This window comes from Zonotrichia leucophrys, chromosome 1 (genome assembly GCF_028769735.1).
Source record: "Zonotrichia leucophrys gambelii isolate GWCS_2022_RI chromosome 1, RI_Zleu_2.0, whole genome shotgun sequence".
Lineage (NCBI taxonomy): Eukaryota > Metazoa > Chordata > Aves > Passeriformes > Passerellidae > Zonotrichia > Zonotrichia leucophrys.
The window spans coordinates 85,292,780-85,316,198 of NC_088169.1; the positions used below are offsets into that span (position 1 = coordinate 85,292,780).

Sequence of the window (23,419 nt, forward strand, 5' to 3'; positions counted from 1 at the left end):
AAATACTTTTGATAAGTCATTTGGGATTGCCAAAACCTGTGTTTGGTGTGACTAATTTCTGCAAGCACAGAAGCAGGTCAGTGAGCTCAGCTGCCTCAGAAAGCTTCAGGTGTTCCAACACACAGGATGAGGTCTATCCTTAATGTCCCATTTTTTCCCCATCATCCAGTTATTGCCCTGACTTCTGCTCCTCAGCTCCACCATGTGTGTGCTCCATAATGCTGTGTTACAGTCTGGGGTGGCTGTCCATTGATGTCAACACCATGGGGCTGCTGCAGCCATCATCATAAAATACCCCCAGAAAAACCAAACAAAACAAACAGTCTAAAAAAATTACTCTACTTAGGAACTTTCTTGATGAGTAGCACAGATATGTTAGACATGTCATTCTGCCTATCCAGAGAAGGGCAAGAGAGCTGCTGAAGGGTCTGGAGCACAAGAATTATGAGGAGAGGCTGAGGGAGCCTCTGCTGAGGAGGCATTTAGTCGGGAGAAAAGGAGGCTCAGGGGCCTTCTCACTCTGTACAAGTACCTGAAAGTAGATTGCAGCAAGGTGGGGGTTGATCACCCAAGTAACAAGCAATAAGACAGAAGGAAGTGGTCACAGGTTGTGCCAGGGAAGGTTTAAATTGGATATTAAGAAAATTTCTTCTTTAAAAGGGTTTATATATCCTTGGCCAGATTTCCGCTTTCTTCAGATCTGCTAACCGAGTACTCTGACAGCTGCAGTGTCTCTCCAATTTTATTCCAGAAAGGAATAGAGGAAAAAAATCCACATACCTCTCTTCCTAACTACTGACTGGATGGAGATGCTGCTCAGATCTGCCAATGGTGATGATCTGAGGCAGGGCTGGTATGCTGTCTCTAATTTATTTTGGCCATCTGCTTTTCCTCCTTCTAATTGGTGCATGTTAAGTGAGAAAATATTCTTAAAGAGCATTTAAGATGAGGATGCTCCTGGACTCACTAAAAACAGATTGAAACATAATATTTGTTTCTTATTGGGCAGATTGGTCTGTATCTCAGCAACCATTTCATATTTGGCAAGACTATTCCTTTTACATAAAGTGATTACATGTACTAAGGTTGTTATTGGTATGAAGGATGCATTAGTAAAAGTGAGAAAAGATCGTTTTTAGCAGGTTCTGCACACTTGTAAAATATTTATGTTGTAGCCTGCATATACTGCAGTTTCTTTGTAAACACTGAGCTTTATGTGTCTTACTAATACTCAGGAGATGAAAAGTGTATTCAAATAGGGGCCCTGAACAGGGATTTGTGCACTCTGATCCTTCACTATGAAACAACAGCTTTAAGGTTTGTCCATTGACTTCTCTCATTATCTCAGGGGAGGTCTTGGGAAAGATGCATGAAGATTAATCTGCAGTATTTCTGACCCTAACACCATGGGTTTGCTCACGGGGAATTAATTTTATTAAAGCCTGAACTCTAAGAAAATTTCCCAACCCTGAAGAAGCCTGCCTTCTGAGCCACTGCCACTTTGCAGATTGCAGGAGTGGGAGACAGCAAAACATTGTCAAAATAAAAATAGACGATGTGATTCTTGTTTCCCCTGCACTTTCTGGGTGGGATTCATGTTTTCTGTGTTAACAAGCTGGCAGTGCAGGCTGAACTGACCATCTAAACAAATTGTGTGAAGAGAGGAACATCCACACAGGTGACTTGGTTTGCTCTCAGAGGTACTTCTCTTTCTCTACCAGCTTCAGGCAAGAATCTAGTAACTACCTTAGACTAAGCTTCAAGGAGGTAAAGCAGAGCAACACAAATTATACTTTCAAACAGTTTTTTCTCTAGCAAGACTTACATTGGATTTTCAAGTAGCAACAGAAAAACCTCTTCATTCAAGTAGATTAACACAATTTAGTTTTTATTCATTTTTTTATCATGAATATTATTTTTATAATATAAATTAATAAGCATTTTTATTAACTTAATGATAAAGACCTGCCAGTATTTTGCTATATTGTTTTCAAATGTCGTTTTTCCCAATAGTAATCTTAGTTAAAATGCCTTATAATAATAGCTACACTCTTCCAGTAGATACGATATGATAATATAATCACGATATGATTTCAATAGTATACAGTATTTCTCACTGACAATGTACTTGCATTTCTTATTTACAATATTCCTCAAAGAGTTATGGTTTGTCTTTATCATTTTACAGGACGCTGGTAATAATATATGGATTCTGTTGGAGATAGAGTATCATACAAGTATTGGATGAAATATTTACCTGGCAAACAGACTTGCTGGTAAGTGATTGTATTTTTTCTTCTCTTTTGCCACATTTCCGGTCCAACAATGTGAAGGAAGGTTTATAATCATGTTCAATTGGATTTTCACTAATAAAAAAAAAAAAAAGAAGAAAACAAATTAAATTGTATATTTTAAATATTTGCAGTTCCCTTTCCCAAATAGCTTCAGTACTACTAGATCCTATTTCCTCCCTTCCTTACAAAAACATTTTTAGTTTCCACTTTGTGCTATTGTGTATCATGAGGCATTGTAGGTTTTTTTAATCTACAGGTACTCCCTCATCAGAAATGTCCAAAGTTCATTTCACAGGCTACTGCAAGAGTCATAAAACTTTTTACTATTTTTTAATCCTTTTTTTCACTTTTTTTATTATTTGGACTGGTCTTGTTTTATTTACTGTAGATATTGTGCTTTTGGTTAAGTTTTGATGCTAAAGAGTGTTTGTGGGGCTAGAAACATCAGTGCAGCTTTTATTTGTAGCTAATTAATATACATCAGGTGCTAAAGAAAATCACACATTTAAAAGATTAGTTTTAAGGTCACTGGCCAAAATAGCTCAAGCTATAGTCCTATTGGTACCTCTGGTTTATTGTATGATGTTGAGTGAGTAATTTCTGAAGAGCAGAAACCGTGCATCTGTGAGGAGATACAGTAATGCATGTAAGTAGTGTATGAACTGAGCTATTCTTCTTTACATAATTGGAGAGATCACCAGGTAGCTCTTAAGAGTGACTAAACAGTCACTTATCTTCACTAGGCCTGATAAAACCTATTACTTCTTAAAATATTTTAAAAAATTAATAATATAAAATGTAATTTTTTGTTTTAGATGGAGTTGCTTTAACTCTTGCATTTTCAATATTGTTTGCAATGCTGATTGCTACTTCCATCCATTGGGTGTAAGATCTGCACTTGAAATGCTGTTAGTGCTGGGATTTTGTATCAAAAATGTGGAAAAGAGACCAAAGGTGATACCACCATGTTTGGATTGCTAGGTTGCTGCATAAAGATACATGTTCTAGAGACTTATGAAATACAGAGGACATTTTATTTGTTGTTAGCCACAGTGACTGAAATACTTGACACTTTGAAATGTCTTGAGTTGGTCTCCCCTGTTAAGTCTTTATTGGGAAGAAAGAAAATATCTGGGAAAAATATTAGTGTTGTATTTTCACACATTACCTGGATATGTACCAGGAGGAGGGCATCAAAATATGTCCTTGGCAGAAGGGGGATTATTTCTACAGATAATGTTCAAAACTCATCTGGATGATTTCCAAAGCAAGCTCATCCAGTTAGACTTGCTTTTGCAGTAAGGGTGAACTAGGCATCCAGAAGTGCCTTCCAACCTAACTTATTCTAACATTCTGGGGCTCTGTGTAGTTGGGTGAGATGTGTGATGATCAGAAAACTATTTTATGATATACACACACCAAGGTACTTTACTTAATCTTCAAGACAAATTTCATTATTTAATATTCAATGGACGGGAGAGAGAGCAACGGGACTCTAAAGATGCTGAGGGAAGTTGGGGAGCCAGAAAAGGGGAAGTGGGATTTCTTTAGTAAGGTTAGGATCCAGCTGTGGGAGATAATTAGGTACTTAATACCATAGATGCGCACATAATTTTTCCTGTGGTTTTAAGATTTTATTTTAAATGCTTTTGTTTTAAAGTATGATTTGCTCTCAGAAGTCTGTATGATCACTGAATGCTTTGATTGCTGGAGGGCACAGATTTCTACATGCTGAGCAAAACTTAAGCTCACTTGGGGAATCAGGACTGATTTTACAGAGGGAACTCTGTCCAGTCTCCCTAGCAGAGGGCCATGAAACACCACAGGGGAATATGAGTGAAGAATACTATGTTTCTGTAAAAAGCAAAAATGTCATTTTGCAGTGTGGATAAAAGTATAGCCTGCAAAATGCAAAATTAACCACCTGCTATGCTCTGTGTGGTATTGATACAACCTCAGGAATATCCATGATGGGACACTTAAAAAAAAGCTATGGACTAGCTGGACATAGACCTCTGAGGATAAACAAGGATGAGTATGCAAGGTTCATGAGCAAGGTTGAAAAGAAAGGTGGAATTGCTTGAACTGATTTACAGTGATGAGCTTAAAATAAGTGATAGGCTTTTCAAAAAAGAAATAAATGCTTTATTGCCTCCATTAAATTCATCCTGGAGAGAGAAAAATGTTGGGAAATTAAATTGAACTCAATTCAGGTTGGGTAATAGCAGAAAGCTTAGACAGATTGGAAAAATACAGTGCTGGAATACACTGCTTGGATATGTTTTGGAGGGTTTTCAGAACAGGTTGGAGAATCTTCAGTCAGATATAACTGATCACCATTGGGATATTGAATTTAGTCCATCTCCTGTAGTCTTTCCCAGCCCTGCTTGTTTCTAGTACACTGCCCCTGAATCCAGAGCAAAAATTACCAGATGATCTTGCTCAAGAAAACGGTTGTGTAGGAAGGGTGGAGGGGGAAGGGAGGCTGTGGGTAAAGTCACATCTCTCCTGTACATTATAGTGGCCAACAAATGCAACCTTCACCTGGTGAAATCTGTACTGTCTATCTCAGGAGTAAACAGCACCAACTTGGGCTTGTTGGAAGGTGAATCCCTGACAGGAGGGCCTCATTAACAACCATCTCACTGCATTCTCAATGTGTAGAAAAGCATAAAGGCAATATCTATTTGCCCTGTTTGCTTTAAAAGGGTGTGGCTTGGATACCCTATCTGAAACCAACAGACTTATATTCCATACATGACCATATCACATTGACATATCTACTGATTAAAGTCATAGATTGATGCTTTTAGCAGCCACCAAAGCCATATTGGGAAGGCTTCTAAACACACCTGAAAACAGCTATGATGGACATAACACAGCAACTGTACCATATGCATGGGCAGAATATCATTTTGGAAGCACAAGAAATCAGCACTATGTCTTGAAATGAAATTATTATGAACTCGATTGATAATTACAAGAAGTAACAGCTCTGTTTCCAAACACTAGGAATCATAATCCTTTTAGCAAATAATCATACTGTTTATATGCCTTACAATTAGGTAAATGAATTGGGAGATGAGACACTTCTCTGTGTATCTCAACTGTATAAAAATATAAGTAGTTATAACAGTTCTTTTCTGTGTAACCAGTAGAATCTGAACTCTTTTGAAAAAGGCTTTTTAGAACTGAGCTCTATCTTGTGCTCTTGTACTTCACCAGCTTGAATAATATCAATTAGAGCTGCTGCTATACAGTCACCTTTTAATTTTCTGCTTCTCATACCTTAACATATTCATAAATTTGGGTGTAGATTGTTCTGCTGGATTGCTTGAATAAGAAAAAAACAATTTAAGATATAAACAATAGTTCTTTTATCTGCAAAAATTTCTGTCCTTAACACCCTTGATACTCATGCAGCACAGGTGCTTTACTATATAATTATTGGAAACAGCTTGAAATAAAACATAGAAATAGGACTGGCAATCTCAAAAATATTGCCATTGCATTCGGTAAAGGCAGTTGTAAGATTGCACACGTATCATCTTCCAGTCTTTCATTCTCTGATGACCAAAACAGTAGCAATGGTACAGAAGACAATAAAATTGCTAATATCCACTCAAAAACCTTTTCCTGAGTGGCAAATTATTGTAGAGTCAAGTTAGAAGTAGATATTCACACTGCAGAAATCATAGGGAGCCACACGCAAAGAAATTCCAGGACTGAATCCATTGATCAAAAATGTTTTCATCCTTTACATTTCCTTATGGGCTAAATAACAGTAAACATTGAAGGGAGAGACTCCAGCTGCAGCTGGAGAATTTAGAATAAATAGTAAAATACAACCCACTGCAGAGTCTGGGATCTTTCTCCAATACTTGAATAGAGCAAGCTGGTTCCTTTTTTATAGGAGACCCTAGGTCAAGAAGATGTAATTTATCTTGCTTTTGATGGAGAAAAACTTGTGGTTTATCCCTGGAAATATTTAAAAAGGCAGTTTTACTTTAGAAAAAGTTACATTCATCATCATTGCTGGTTTTCTGACATTTACGGACATTTTCTGTCTGGCAATGAACAGTCTCTTTCTCTAGTCCTGAATCACCTAAAAAAGTCAATTTTTATGTGAAAATTTGTTTGGAATTTGACTCCTCACTGCCCTCTCAGCACCACTGCATTTGTTTAGATCTTGTGAAACCCCAACACAAGTACTGCATCCAGTTCTGAGGTTCCCAGCACAGGAAGGATGTTGGAGCGAGTCCAGAGAAGGGCCACCAAGATGATTAGAAGAAAGGCTAAGAGAATCAGGATTGTTCAGAGTGGAAAAGAAAAGGCTTGGGGTTGACCTGATTCTTGCCTTTTGGTACCCAAAGGGAGCCTATGAGAAAGATGGAGAGGGGCTTTTTGCAAGAGTGTGTTGGACAAAGGGGAAGGGATTCAAACTGAAAGAGGGTAAGTTTAGATTAGATATTGTGAAGAAACTCTTCCCTTTGAGGGTGGTAAGGCACTGCCACAGGTTGCCCAGGGTTGTGAGTACCCCACCCTGGAAGTGCTCAAAGCCAGGCTGGATGGAGCTCTGAGCAGCCTGGTTAAGTACAAGGTGTCCCTTCCTATTGCAGAGGAGCTGGAACAAGATGACTTTTAAATATCCCTTCCAACACAGGCCATCTAATTGTTCTACGATTCTAAATTGTGCTCAGGTAGATAAAGTGTGCTGACAGAATCAATGCTAGGGTTCAAAACTGAGCAGTAAGATGGTTCAGTAATAGAGTTTCACCTTTTTTTTCCAAATACATGTTTCTTTTGCTTTCTTCCTTTTACCAGCTTCATGGTTAATTGCAAAAGTCCAGATCATTAATGACTTTTAATTCAGCATGTAAAAAATTGGGCTTTTATATATTTTAACAGATTTTTTTTGGCCAAGTGATAGTGAAGCTAACTGTAATTGGATGTGTGTTATTTATTTAAAAAGACTGACTTTTGTTGGTCTTAGTCATGCTACTCTTGTTAGCATAAGGTGATAGGTATATGGTACAATTACAGAACGCTTAGTCTTTTAAAGGTGTGGTTTAATTTGTGTTTGTGTCTTCTTGAAAAGAAATAGTTCATTCTGCTGAAAGTAATACAGCCATTAACCAAATATCTGCCTAGGGAGTCTGGGAAGTCATATGTAAAGTGATAGTCAGTAAATTTCTTGGATCTCTTAAAAAAAAAATTGGCCAGTTTTTGCCAGAGTTGCAAGAAATTGGATTATTCCTTAAAGGAGAAGTGAAATAACACAGGTTTTGGGTGTCTGCTAAATGTTTTGCCTGTTTCAACCCTGTAGGATGAAAAGGTGACCAAAGGAAAAGTGATTGCATTGCACAGTCGTTCACATCCATGCAAATGTTCAAAAGAAACTCTGACTTCTCAGAATTCATGCAAGATCATGTTGGTTTAATACTACCATTTTTTTGAGCATAGTCTACAGCTTGGTAATCTGAGAAGCATAAGATTTCATACACCTTCTCCATCCCCTTCATCTCCTCCTGGAGGTGCTCTATCCAGAACGGGGGTGGGGAAACAAAACATAACAGAAACCGACTTCAGATTAGATTTGATTTTCCAAGGAAAAGACATAAAGTGGTGGACTTAAAACAGAAAGTCAAAAGAATTTACAGACACCTACAAAGAGAGTAAACTAAGTTAGTTGTGTGTTGTTTTCATGTGTTATTCCTGAAGTCTGGAGGTATTAGCTAAGATTTTAGGTTAGTTTGTAAGTAAGGATGGCTCACTCTCACAAGACATCTGTTTCTGAAATTAAAAAGCCAACAACTGCATGATGGCACAGATAGCAATCTTCATTTTATAGAGATCCATGATTCAAAGAGGTATGTGACTTAAAATCTTCTAGGGAACACGAAGCAATTAATAGTTGGAACTTTTTATAGCACCTTTTATCCAAGGATCTCAAAACACTTTACTGGCTTTAATTAGGCCTCACACTATGCAGTATCTGCCTCGAATAGAGAAATGTTATTTTTTAATTCTGCATATAGAGGAACATGTGACACAGAGGTTAAATGACTTGACAATGATCATGTAGAAGCAAATACTAATGATAGGAATAAATCCCAAACCTCCTGCCTTTCAATCCCATGTTCTATCCATTTGCTAAGTTTCTATCCTCTGCATTAAACTCAAGGCTTTTTTCTTATCTGCTCTGTAACGTGTGATTTTGACTACAGGATCAAAGCCCAGGCAATTAAAAAGAAATTCACCCTCTCCAGAAAGAAAAAAAATTGAAAAATCAGTGTAAGACCTCTTTCTGCTCTCAGGTAGAAGAGAAAGACTTACTATTTACTGTAGTGAAAGCTGTGAAAGATATGGAAGAGCAGACTCCAGAGTAAACACGTTGTCTTTGGAGATAATGAATAAGAGTTTGTGTTTCTGCCTAAGAGGAAGAATAGGTTGGGCTGGGCTTTTTTTGCAGAGAATATAAAATGTGAAGAATGCTGCCTGCAGTATGCTCAGGAATTCAGTGTCAGGAAAAAAAAAATCAATCTTGAGGCTGTGAAGGAGATAATATCCTGGGGAAAGATAATAAGGAATCATCTCATGCAGGTATAGCCCCTGTAGCTGGGAAGTGTTGCATAAGAGACACAAGCATCTATACCCATGTAAACTCTTAAGTGCTAGTCCTTGGCAGGAAGCAGGGGGAAAGAAGGTCAATATGATTAAATTAGCAGATAATAGAGATAATTCTGCTGTTGTGTTTCTAATAGCAACTTGAATTAGGCTATTGGATAGTTAATATGATTTATTTCTTGTAGTTTAAAGTATATTTTGAAAATTGTAGGAGAAGGGAAACAAGCAAAATAACCAGGATAACACTAGGAGCCTGAATAAAATCTGTGTTGCTTTCACAGCAACCTAATTTAAAGAACCTGAGTTTTTACTTGTAGAATTGGTTATTTGTCAGATGCTGATAATGATAACTTGTAAGAGAGAAAGAATTCAGTTCAGTCCTTATATAGAGAAAATCAGGCAGTTCGTGAAAACTTGATTCATTTGCCTTACTAGAACATCTCTAGTCTTATCTTTACATCAAAGCTTGGAAGTGTGAATCCGTTGGTTTTTTTTCCTTTAACTGACTCTCACAAATTTCACCATCATAAGCCACTCTAAACACTAGAGCTGGCCAACCAGTGCAAATACTTCTTTACCATTTTTTGGTACTAGGAGATCCTAGAAGTTGATGCATCATGGGAAGAAATGTTCAATCAAGTTTAGAATAAATAAAGAAATGCTTCCATTGATTAAAGTGTCCACCATCCAAGTGATCCCAAGAACAATTATACAGACAGGTTACAACAATGTTTCCTAGGCAAAACAAGCCTATGCATCCTCATTTCAGAGGTGATGCTGTGAATTAATTCACAAGGGTTTGTTTCCACAGGTTATTTGCCAAATGTTCCTTGGAAATAAGCTAAAATACCAAAGGTACAGGTTAGGAAATTAGAAACTGCTTGCATTGCACTTAGACACAGGAAAAGATGGCACTGAAGTGCTTTCACCATTCACACTTCACAAAATCTGCCGCACAGAGACTTGACTTTTAAATAAATAACCAGTCTTTGCAGTTCTCATCACAGATTCTAAAGAGGCAGATGCAGCCATTGCAAATGATTTTGCTCTGTGTTACATTTGTCAAAAGCTGTCAGAATGTAGTAAAAAGGTGTTTGTACAGAGTAATATACTGCTTGAACTCCTGTACGTCTCCTAGGCTGGAGATTTTAGTTGCTGATTTGTAAGAAAGAAAGAGTTCCAAAAAGAGCCTAGCTTTTTTTTTTCTGGCTTTACTAATTTATATATGGTTCACTTCTACATATTTACATGTCTGCAAATTACAGTCAACACTCAAGCCTGAAAGAGGAATTGAATCAGATAGGAAAAGACCAATCTGCTTCACGCTGAGCTACAGTTGCATAGTTAGATAGTAGGAATTGTGAACAATACAATCATTATTTTACCCTTAATTTGGGATGCCTTTAATCATGTATAAAATAGCTTTGTTTAAAAATGAAGTTTGTGTCAAGGCTGGAGAGAAAGGGGAGGATTTGGACATATGCTCCAAATAACTCAACAAAGTTTACAAAAAATTTTCATACACACATACAAATGTGTGATTCTACTATCTTTTACATTGTGTCTCCCATTCCATTAATAAAGCTCACCTGACCATAAGAAAAAAAAATCAGAACCAGATCAAGGCTATTGAGTTCTATATAATGCACCAATTTAAGGTGAACATTTAAAAAAAAAATCAGTATATTACATATTTTCATGCATATCAGGAAATACTATATTTATGTGGAAAACAGACAAGGAAGTTACATCTGACTGCTGAACAGGTACATGTTGGTCCTGTTGCCAACTAAATAATTTTTAGGGCCGACATAATATTGCGATTTTAATTAATTCTATTTTTGTGTGAATATTATTAGCTGAAAATTATTTAAGGGAACAGTGAGGCAGGGGCAGGCAAGAATAGAAAAAAGAAAGAAGGAAGATAGAGAGTTGTTGAAGAAAGAGAGTTGTTACTATCACTTTTGGCAAGCTGGTTTAGTTACATTCATAAACATACTAAATAAGGAATGAACTGATGACAGAAAATTATAGCTTCAAGACCATTTATGAACCAGTCTTCATTGGTGTGAAAAGTGTTAAATATGTACCAATGCTTGAAACTAGTATGTCTTATGTTTCATGAGATGAAGTATAAAAATGAAGAGGAGCTGAACCTGCTAACACAATTTTTTTCCCTTTTTAAAATTTGGAGCACAGGGAGAAAATTGCATTTTGTCTTTTGAAAACCTCCAAAGACACTACTTGATTGTCCTAATTTTTCTGAGAAAACCTTGACCATGTTCCAGGGGCAGAAAGGCCTCAAGTGTCTCTGAACTGCAAATTATTAGAGATTAGCAGTTAACTGGGGGGTGAGTTCAAAATATTGGATGGATCTGCTCTATTTTTATGCCTCTGCTCTAACTGTGGTATGATGAACACTCATTCTCCACTGAAGAAACAAAGACTGGCTTCCATTTCAAAGACCATTCTCCTCATTTCCTTTGCCACTAGAAGAAACTGGCAAAGATCACATTCTTCAAAATTTTCATTTTATAAATAAATTTCAGAGAGAGATTTATTTTATGCCATAAGCATGGGTCAGAATTCTCTAAGTACATTCGTTTTGAATTTTAGACTTTGAAATGCAAACTGTATGCTAGGCATAAAAAATATAGCATATCTTCCCAAAATGACAAATTTTATTCTGTTGGTTTTCCCTCGAGTAGAGTTAATTTTCTTCAGAGCAGCTGGTATAGGGTTAAGTTCTGAATTTGTGGAGGAAACAGTTTTGATAACACAGGGGATGATTTTGTCATTGCTGAGCAGTGCTCAAACAGAGCCAAGGCCTTTTCTGCTCCTCGCCCACTCATCAATGAGGGGTCTGGAGGTGCACAAGGAGATGGGAGGGGACACAGACAGGACATCTGACCCTGACTGTCCAAAGGGATATTCCAGACCATATGGTGTCATGCTCAGCAGTAAATGAAGGGGAGACTGGCCAAGAGGCTGCTGCTTGGAAAACGACCAGCTGGTGGTGAGCAATGGTTTTCACTTACATCACTTGTCTTTCTCTGTTGTTTTCATTTTCATTAGGATAATGGTAGAGGTATTAGCAGTAGTACTAATAGAAGCAGTACTAGTAGCAGCAGGAGTAGTAGTAATAAAGTAATATTTAATTTTAATTCAGTTATTAATCTGTTTTTATCTCAATGTGTGAGTTTTGTTTTCTTTTCCATTTTAATTCTCTGTCCCCCATTCTGTTGGCATGGGGAGTGAGTGGGTGGCTGTGTTGTACTTAGTTGCTGGCTGGGCTTAAGCCATGAGAGATCTTTTTGACACCCAATGTGAGTCTCAAAGGGTTTCATTTAATAACAGATTGACCAGAGTGTATTAGAAGGGATTTATACTTGTTAACGGTTTTGGGTCACAATATTGATCCTTCTGTTCTTGATATTATTTTATCTGATCTGCACCCTTCCCTTTTTCTTGCTGTACATGTTAAAAGTTGGTGTTGGCTTTTTGCAGTTTGCTTTGCTCTGTAGTGGTTAGTGATATTTTGCTGGGGAGATTTGTTATTAAATCACTGACCTTGAGCTTAATCTGGTATTTGGGCTCTGTACTGTAGGTGCCATTTCATGAGGACAATTAACAATAATGCCTTTTACTCATTTGGTTTGTTGGGTTTTTTTATTTGGTTTTTTGGTTGTTTCTTTGGGGGGGGGGAGGGTTGGTTTCTTTTGGGTGGGGGGTTGTATCTTTTAGAGTTTTCTTGGTTCTGTTTTGTTTTGTTATTGTGGTTTGGGTTTTGGGTTTTTTATTTTGCGTGGGCAAGAGAGAATGACGCCTTTTCTTCTTCTGTGAAAGCCACAATAACTTCTCAGTATCTTGAACAACTGAGAATAGTTAGAATACTTCTATTGGTATTGCTTAAGAATATGGCTTTGGTTTTGCCTAAAGCTAATAAGAGTCCTTATAAGAATATGGTGATGGGTGGCGCAACATGTGGGAGAATATGGGGAGGTGTCTCAAAGGTGACTTCAAATGTTGTGAAACTTCACTCCCAAAAGTTCCAAGATCCAGACAAAGTGGTAGAACATTTGCAAAATAAAATGCTGTGACTATTCCAAAGAGGCACAATCCCACTGGTTATGACGCATCACCCTCAGCGAGAAAGACGGAAAACAAACCAAAAAACAGTAGAGCTAATCCAGACACTAGATCAGTCCCCTCCAAAACTAAAAGGGAGAAATGGAATCACAGAATGGGTCAGGTTAGAAAGGACCAGAGTGGGATCATCTGGTTCAAACTCCCCGCTCAAGAAAAACCCCTAGAGCACATTATGCAATATTGCTTCCGGATGGTTCTGGAAGATCTCCTGTAAGGGAGAAGTAGACTCATTTAGTAAGATATGAAGAAGGTTTTCTAAAGAGGAAAAAGGAGAAAGAACCAAAAGACACAGCCAGTTCTGCAGAGAAACAGTCACAAGAACAAGAGAAAAAGACTGAAATCAAAAATGCAACAGAAACCTCCTCATCCCTTTCTCTAAGTGAGCCTTGAGATATATGAAATGTTAGTTACTGACTGGGGCCACTAGTCAGGAATTAGAGCATAAGGAAATCTGGCATCACTTGGGACTGATAAAGCCATTGACAAAGGCAAAATAACAGCTCTATCTTGACCACTTAACAGAAGATAAACACAAGATTTCTTAAGTTTGGTAGGTTTTTGGAGAATGCACGTTCCAAATTACAGTCTGATCAAAAGCTTTCTCTATGGAGTGACCCAGAATTATGACTTTGAATGGGCCCCTGAGCAGAAGCAAGCCTTAAAAAAAGTCAAATGGGAGATGGCTGTGCAATAGTACTTGAGACAGTCCAGACAAGACAAAGTGTGAAATATGTTCTTTGCATCTCAGCCAGGGATAACAGATTCATCTGGAGCCTCTGGTAGAAAATGCCTGGAGAGACTGAAGTTCAGCTGGTCAGTTTTGGTCTAGGGGTATAAGGGATCTGAAGGCTCTTTTTTATTTTTATTTTCATCACTAATATTATTGTTAATATTAGTATTAATATTATATTAAACTGTTCTTATATCAACCCATGAGCTTTCTCACTTTGGCCTTTGAATCCACTTCCCCTCATCCTGATGCAGTGAGGAGTGAGCAAACAGCTCCCTGGTGCTCAGCTGCAGACCAGTTATACCACAAAATTCATACATACGATAAACCTCCAAAAAGTCTGCAAATTAATCTTTACAAAACACATCCATGTTTTATATTTTTTCTTCTATCACTGTGATAATGTGGGCCTTTTCAATTTCCCATGTAGCTAAAGTACACTACCTTGTGCTGTTGTGGTGTGTTGCAATATCCTGTTTTACCTTCTCCCTTCCCCCTCGCCCCTCGCTGAGTGTGCCCTGTCAATCAGGCTAACATACCAGCAAGGCGTCGTGTGATAGGTGTCCCTAGTACCTTGAGACCCTGCCCCTTCACCTGGTTGGTGACTCACCTGTCCCCTCCCCTTCCCCTGTCCTGAGCTTAAAATGTGAATCAGACCATGCGGCTTCATTCTGTTACCAGCAGTGGCCCAGTGCAGACGTATCTGTACTCATGGAATAAACATCTGGCTACCTTCTAGCAGAATCCATTCCCTTTCTCTCCACCATCGCCAGAAGCTCTCTCCTGAGGAGAACGGAGTCCTGTCTTGTGCCCCGCTGCACTTTGCCGCCAGCCAAGGTACCTCTGGGGTTAAACACCACAGTGCTGCCTCTGGCCAAGCAGCGAAGGTCAGAACTGGCCTAGGCACCATCTAACTGGTTATATTGGGATACATATTCCAATATTGTGCAGTGATTGCATTTGCATAAATTGTTTAAAGGTTGATAGTATTTTTTTTGTCATTACTCTAGGTCCTCTGACAGAGGATGGTGAATAACATTGTTAAAGAGAATTTAACAATGAACAACCTCTTCAGAGTTTCTGGGGTTTTTTTTCTTATCTTTAATAGGCATGTTGCTGTTCATATAGGGATGGGACCTGGATACATAAACTTCATTCCACATTCCTACCTTCTTTCAAGAAAGAAGTGAGTGTACATCCAGGGAATGAATTTAAGTGTGGTCTACAGGCTGGAGGGCATAGGTACCAGGACCAAAAATGATATTGTAGATGAAGCCAACATAACTGAACACAAAGCCCACAATCAAGATGGCCACTGCTCAGTAAAAATGATTTTTCTAAAAATGTGAAACTCATAAAATTCAAAGCAATCTTCCTTCTTGGACTGTTCTAATTTCAATGGGATCATCAAAGCAAATTTTGGCAAGTTCTAATCTCTTGCAAACTCTTGCTGAATGTTCAGTTAAATCTGTCATTAGGGAATCATCAACACATAATGATTATTGTATTGCTGTGAAGAGGCATCACTTCTGGTATAAATTTAAGTTTTCACACACTCACACTCTAAAGCCGAAGCAAGCAGTTTATTCAGAGGATTTATATGTAGGTTTCTATGCCTCTAAAATAATGGGATTTAGTTTTGCTTTGCTTTTTGATGCCAAAATCCAGAACTTTGATTAAGGCAAATCCTCAAACATAATTATGCTCCCAGTTCCAACTGAAGAACTTGAAATCTTCCAGAGAGAGCTCTTTATCCCTCCCTTGCAAGAAAAAAATCTTGGCTAGTAGATCATGTACAAGTGACAGAAGCAGTGGGCTGAAAGCAATTCCATTGTAGGAAATTAGAGTTAATAAAGCTTATATCTCCTCTATCCTTTGTAGAAGTTGGGCTGGACAGTCAAGGAGCTACTCATGCACATCTGCCTGATGTACCCTCTGCTTTCTATTTCTGCAATGAATATCAATTAAATAGAAATATGATGAGATGATAATTTCCTGAGGACTGGAGCTGGATGATCCCAAAGCTTGAAGAACCTCAGAGTTTGCTACCAAACCTATGGCATCCACATACAGTAAAAGTCCCAGGTTCACATCAGTCTTAGCCAGAATTTATTCATTTCTTGTTTTCTTGAGCATGATAGAAAGATGTCTTGGGTTCTGAAACTGCTCTTTCCCAAAGGAAAACATAACACATCAGTTGAGAAAAAAAGAGGAATGGCAAGAACAGCCTCCCACTACCTAAAAGGGATGTATAAGGAAGGCTGGAGAGGTACTTTTGGCAATGACAGGCAGTGATAGGAAAATGAGGAATGGCTTTAAGCTGAAAGACAGTAGATTTAGATTACATATCAGGGGTAAATTGTTTATTGTGCTGGTGCTGAAGTAAAGGCACAGGTTGCACAGAGATGTTGTGGGTGCCCCCTCCCTGGAAATGTTCAAGGCCAGGCTGGACGGGGCTCTGAACATCCTGATCTAGTGGAAGAAATCCTTGCCCACGGCAGTGGGGTTGGAACTGGATGCTTTGTAAAGGTCCCCTCCAAACAAAACCATCCTGTGTTTCTATAATTTTATTAAAAGTGTCAAATACAATTGGGTATATAATTACAACAGATATTCAGCACAGACACCCACTAGCAATAAATTCTACCTAAAATATCACTTGTAATGCAGTCTGTTTGTGTGAACACCTTATCCAGAAGGTAAAGCAGTCCTTTCCATTGGTGTGACTGTATGATACAGCATTGTCCTCTTTGTCATGTGTTCACTGAACATGTCAGTTCATCTAGCTCATACAAACTCTCTTTATTCATTCCTTTGAAGCTTCAGTAGCACATGCAGCTGGAACATGTCTGAAAAGGGATGAAAGTATAAGGCCTTCTTGATAGAAGTAAAAGCACAGTTAAAGAGGCTGTGCAGTAACTGTCAGTCACATTTTGCAAAGTTATTATCCTGTTGCAGACATCTGTTTCAGAGGCCTGTCTCATTACCAAAATATACATAGCTATAACTATCTGAGAAAACAAAAAAAGAGTTGTTTTATCTTTTGACACTAATATGTGTGTGTGTGTGTGTGTGTGTGTGTGTGTGTGTGTGTTTGTGTATACTCTTTTGAACACCTGTTTGTCCCTCTCTGTGTCCACATTTCTTCCTCAAAATGTAGTTGGAAATGTAGGTATCTCAACCAAACAAACCATTCCTAGACATGAAATAAATTCTACCAAAAGCTTTTCCTTAAATCAGAATTATATGACCATTTGTTGTATGTTTTGGTTATTCCAGATCATGGATGTAAAAAGGAAAAAAAAATTTAAATCTCACCAACTCAAGAAAATATTTCTTGAATAATATTAACAATGAAAGAAATGGGGAAAAGCTATTCAGCGTGGGTATTTCCTCGAGCAACCACCCTTTGACATGAAGTGACACATCTTTGGATGCTGCCTTAGGAAGTGCCAAGAGTCAAACCTTAGCTACAGTGTCTGCAAAAGCTGCACACCAAAATCTTATCTATTTAAACAAAGGCTTTGTTTTACTACCTGTTGTTGTTGTTGTTGTTGTTCAAACTGACTCAGATTCTACCAAAAGTAGGGCAGAAAGGCTTCTTTGCTCTTTCTGTAGAAGAAAATATGTCTAGCATACTGAATTTATCCATCTGCATTTCTCTGAGAGAGTATGGCAGAGGGAAAAGAACTCATATTTTTACATACAAATCTCACACAAATTTCAGACCTCCACAAAGAATAGCTCAAAATGACAACACTCCATAAAAGTCCTACAGCTAAGAAGTTAGAGCCACTTGCAGGGCAAAGCAAAAGGAAGAAATTCTCAGTTACCCTAGTGAATAACACTTTAGCAGGAAACTCCCTTTCTCAATAACTCAAATGTGAATTATTCAAACCACAAAATAATGTATCACAGAAGTGATGTTGTTGTTTTGGATGTTAGTGTGAAGAACCTCTGGGGATGATAGCATGATCCAACCCGTCTTCTTAGAGCAGGTTGTTTAGGGGCTGTGCAGTCCAGACTGGAATACACCCAAGTTTGAACAACCCACCACTTCTCTATGCAGCTTGTGTTCAACCATTGTCACAATAAAAATACTGTTTTCTAGTTTTTAAATGGAATTGTGTGCATGTGGAATTGCGCAGAGAACACACCGACCAGTGTTCTCATCCACTGAGCCAATCATCGTGTAATGAACAATATCAATCTGGTTAAGTAGGATGTCATTTTCATAAATTCGTGTAGACAACCCAATCCCCTTATCCTGGAAATTGAAGCCAATCACCTCAAGTATTCTTCCCTACCAACCTACAGAAGTGATCCCTCATGTAATGGCAGTTCCTCAATTCTGGCAGTTAGGAGTATGAATTTTATGATCTAGAACACGAATATGTGATTTGGTGAGGAAAATGCTGAAAGCCACAACACAAGTTTAAATGCAAGTGTCTTGCTTCAGAAGCAATGTATTCAACATGTATTCAACAAGAGAACGCAGGATCTATAAAAAGAATTCAAAAACTGGCAATTAACGTGACCACAGACAAGTGGAGATAAACTAATTGTGTTTCAGTTTGTATTTGAGATTACTTTGGTTGGAGTATATCAGATAAACTATTCAGAATGTAAATCAAAAGACTTTTCCTTAAATGAAAAATAAATGAAAAATATAGTAATATTTAATCAATTTGGACTGAATTTAAAAGCTTTATGTGATTCATGGGAGGATTTGATTTATCAAGATTTTTGTGAAAGACTGAATGGAAACAATTACTTAAATCAATGAAGATGAGTTTAGTGTAAGTACTAAGGTGGTTAAGGAACAGGTTGATGGGGGAGTTATAAAAGGTGTGTTGGAAAAGGAGCTATAACTGAGAGGAAAGATATTCATGGAGTAGGTAGTTAGGGGTGCGTTTTCCTGTGACGAATACGTTGATTGCAAGATCAGTCAGCAGGCAGAATATTGTGCAGGGTAAATGGGATCATTCTGAGGGTGAGAAAAAAAAGAGGGAGGACATTTAATAGTGAAAATTGAGATTCAGGCCTCGAGGAACTTGGAACATAAAGTCCACTTTAAACTGAATGCTTTTATCGGGAGGTGATAGGAGACTTCTGTTTCTTCCAGTCAATCACAGGACACCCTTCAGTACAATGTGTAATATGACCATGAAAAATAACAAACGTGATTCTGTGCCCACATGATCTTTCATGTACTAACACCACCATCATTTGAAAATATTATCAAATTTGCAACAGGTATTCCTCTCCTAGAATATTGTACACAGTTCCCAGTTAGGACATTTATATTTAGTTATTATCAATGGAATTGGAAATGAATAAGAAATTGCTATGCAAACAATATATAGAACTGAGAAAATGTTAGTTAGATTCATTGGAACAGGTGTTCCTAAATGTTCTGCTAAGGCACATGAAGAGCAGGAGGGTGATTTGAGACAGCCAATGCAATTTCACCAAGAACAAGTCTAGTGGTATTCTATGTTGGAGTGACTGCATCGGTGGACAAGGGAATACCTGTGGCTATCATCTACCTGGATTTCTGTAAGTTCTTTGACAACGTCCCCACAACATCCTTCTCTCTAAATTGGAGAGAGAGGGATTTGATGGGTGGACTGTTCAGTGGGTGATTAATTGGTTGGATGGTCACATCTACAGAGTTCTGCTCAATGGCTCAACGTCTAGATGGAGATTAGTGACAAATGATGTCCCCTGGGGATCTGTACTGGACCCAGTAATGTTTAATGTCTCCATCAGTGGTATAGACAGTGAGATCGAGTGGCACCCTCAGCAATTTGTAAGTGACATACACCCGAGTTGTGTGGTTGACATACCTGAGGGGTAGGATATCATCCACAAGGACTTGGACAAGCTTGAGAAGTGGACTCCCAGGAACTTTGTGAGGTTTAACAAGGCCAAGTGCAAGGTTCTGCATCTGGGTCAGTGCAATCCCCAATATCAACACAGTGTGGGGGATGAAAAGCTGGACATGAACCAACAATGTGCTCTTACATCTCAAAAAGCCACCTGAACGCTGGGCTGCATCTAAAGAAATATAGCCAGGTGAAAGGACGCCCCTTTCATGAGACCCCACCTGGAATACTGTGGCCAGATCTGAGGCCCTCAGCACAGGAAAGACATAGACTTGTTGGAGCAGATCCAGAGAAGTGCCACAAAAATGATAAGAAGGCTGGTGCACTTCTCCTCTGAAGACAGGCTGAGAGAGCTGGGGTTGCTCAGCCCAGAGAAAAGACTGCTCTGTGAGGGCACTTCAAGAGTGTTTATTGGAAAAACAGGGCCAGACTTTTTAACAAAATCTGGTGTGGTGGTACAAGGGGTAATTGTTAAATGAAAAAAAGGGTTAGTTTGCCCTAAATACAAGAATGAAGTTTTTGCAACGAAGGTGGTGAGGCACTGGAACAGGTTGCCCAGAGAAGTGGTAGATGGCCCATTCTTGGAAACATTCCAGGTCAGCATGGACTGGGCTCTGCGTCATCTCAGGAGGTGAAAGGTGTCCCACAGTATTCCAGAAGGGGTTTGACTAGATGACTTTTAAAGTTACTTTGAACAATATCATTGTATGGTTCTATGATATCATGAACTTTTTTTATCCAGGAAGTTTGAGCAATTTACAAAAGAAATTATAGAGCAGCCTGACAGAGCAGGAAAAAACTCCAAAAATAACAACAACAAAACAAAACAACAAACAAAAAAAAACCAAAAAGAGAATCCAGTCCCATTCCTTATGCGTTTGAGAAAAATTGATCAAATCTTTACTTTCAGCAGCTCCCTGAAGATTTTGGTATCCTTCTTGAAAGATGTCCTGTCAGTTGATCTAAGGAATATAGCATGAATGGACCATTCACTAAACTTACACAATAATTCTTGTGAGATAAAGATATTTTCAAAAATTTTAGTAGTACAGCTAATCATCAATGTTGTTTTACTGTCTCCACAATTTTGAGCTCTGGCAATGATTTTGAGATTCATCAGAAGGATGACTGACTCCCTGGGGCATTTCCTACCTGATACATGGCTATAAGAGCTCATGATGCAGGAAAGAGAGGACTTGGAGAAAAGAATTGGGGGAGATTATGATTTTTTTTTTCATTAAAAAGACAGGTCTATACCTCTGATCAAAGTTAAGAAAAATCCTGTCATGTTTGCAGTGAACAAGAACTTTCCATAAGAATTTATTAGTTTGTATCAGTGGACAGTTACACAGGCAGCAAAGCTCTGTTAGATCTCTCATTAATCTCTTTGATAATGTAGTATTGTTCCCTAATGTACAGTTATTCACCTTTTGTTCAGTCTACTTTTAAATGCCAAGAAATGGGGTTTACGTTATTCCCCTTTGGAGACTACTCTATGGATTAATAGATCTCAGGCTCTTTCTCCGTCTTATTTTCCCACTTCTCCTCTCAATAATCAGCCATTATTTTCCATTTCTCTGTTTTATCCAATTACTCATAGCTATATCCAGCATTACACTAAATTAATTCTTGTCTTTTTTTTTTTAACTAAAACCTTTCGAATAGCTTCAGGCAGCTATCATTTTCCTCTCCACGTCTCTAGGCAGGTTGCTATTCTTAAAAACCAGTGAATAGAACACAAATGAAAAAGAGACATTTTGTGACTGTAGATCTCTCATATTAGATTATGTTCTTAGGTTACTGTGTGTAAACTAGTGTTCTAAATAAGATATGGCTTATGCAAAATGTGAGAATAGAGATAATGAATTGCTTACAAAGGTGATTTATACAGTAACAATATGAAAAATTGCATTTTGCACATCTTCTGCATAAAATTTGCACGCATGCCATAGAAACCAGCTAATGCTCCTCAGCAATTCCATCCTGACTTAATCAGCACACATAGCCTTAAATGAAGACTTCCTGAACTTTTACCCCTTCTCTTACTACCTAGTAATTATAAAATTTAAATTGCTTTGCTTCAAAATCTACTGTTGTCACAAATTTCTTATTCCCCTGGAAAGAAATTAAGATAATTCAGTCTTAGCACATAAAACTCAACATTAACTAAGTAGAAAAAACAAGCTGCTGCAATTTTCCCTAAAATGCAACCAGTTTTTAAATACTTTGCACACACATATTGCAATAAATCCTAACCTGTTTTCTTTCGAATTCCAAATGGGATGTATCATTGTAGTCAATGGGAGGGTATTCATTCTGCTAGTGTGGTGAGGGTGAATATATATTATAAATATAATATTATATAACTAATATAATATAATTAATACAATATAATATAATATAATATTTAATGCAATAAAAATAATATAATATCTGATAAAAATACAATATCTGCTGCTGCCTTTTGCAATTACCCTCTTCTTTTTTTCTACAGATACCCCCAACATTCAGGGTCTCGGATGTTATAAATCTTTAATTGGAATGCCAGATTATATTCTTTCTTTAAGGAAGCATAGGATTCCTGAATTATTTTTCTTAACTGTCTTCTGTGGAAAGATGACTAGAGGTGACCAAAGAGCAAAACCAGTGTCTATCTGTATATCTGTTTATACAAAAATATAGATGTGCATGTGCTTGTGCACGCATATATATACATATAAATAATGAAATATAGTATGCAATTTTAAAGTCTGATTCTGTTGATTGTATAGGCTAAATCAGCCTCCTCATTAAATCAATTTCAAAGGGAAATGAATATATTTAAAGAGCGAGACGTGTCTAGCATTTCTCTTGATGAGCTAAATCCATTTTAAGTATACTAAAGTCATCAGAGTTACTGTGGGGATGCAGTCATCTCGGTGTTTGCATAGGATTACAAATGTACCAAGGCATTTAAGTATTGTTTCAACTAATTACACTCACTACTTTTCATTTGCCAATGCTGGAATACTGAGCTGTGTTCCAGCTCTCAGAGATAATGCTGCCAGGGGTTTGGACTCCGTTTCTGTGGATATTCTATATAGTATGAGTGAAGGATGTAAGCAAAATATATTTTTAGGAACTGAAACAAGCTTTGAGCACTAGGTTTTGAGAAATGCATACACTAGGAGCAAGATTATCTTATCTCTCCAAATTGTTATTCAAGTTGGTAGGGAGGCAAGGGCCTTTTGACCTTTACATGCCTGTCTTTTCTACTGCTTTACAGAATCACAAAAGGTTTTGTGTTGGAAGTGACCTTAAAGATCATCTAGCTCCAGCACCCTCTGCCATGTGTAGGGACAGCCTCTGCTAGACCAGGTTCCTCTAAGCCCCATCTAACCTGGCCTGGAACACTGCTGTGGATGCAGCATACACAACTTGTCTGGGCAGCCTGTGCCAGTGTCTCACCAACCATTACAGTGAAGAATTTCTTCCTAATATTCAACCTAAACTTTTTTAGTTTTAACTCATTGCCCCTTTTCCTTTTACTATGTCCTACTCAAAAGTCTCTCTCCAGCACTCTTCCAGACACTTTAGGTCGTGAAAGGTCCTACATGATGTTCCTAGAGTCTTCTATTCCCAGGCTGAGCAACTCTGACTCAGCCTTTCCTCACAGGAGAGGTGTTTCATCCCTATAATAATCTCTTTATTTCTCCTTAACTTCATATTTGCCTGCTTGTATTTTTGTGGGG

General features: G+C 38.0%; 1 protein-coding gene across 9 annotated transcripts in view; it reads left to right on the plus strand.

Moving 5' to 3' along the window:
- Positions 1–23,419, plus strand: part of TENM4 (teneurin transmembrane protein 4) — a 1,542,144-nt gene that overhangs the window by 807,009 nt on the left and 711,716 nt on the right. For all 9 annotated transcript variants that reach the window (XM_064720073.1, XM_064720105.1, XM_064720113.1 and 6 more), the window contains exon 6: positions 2,189–2,276. The gene's annotated coding sequence lies outside the window, so the exon portion shown is untranslated. The remainder of the gene's footprint in view (positions 1–2,188; positions 2,277–23,419) is intronic.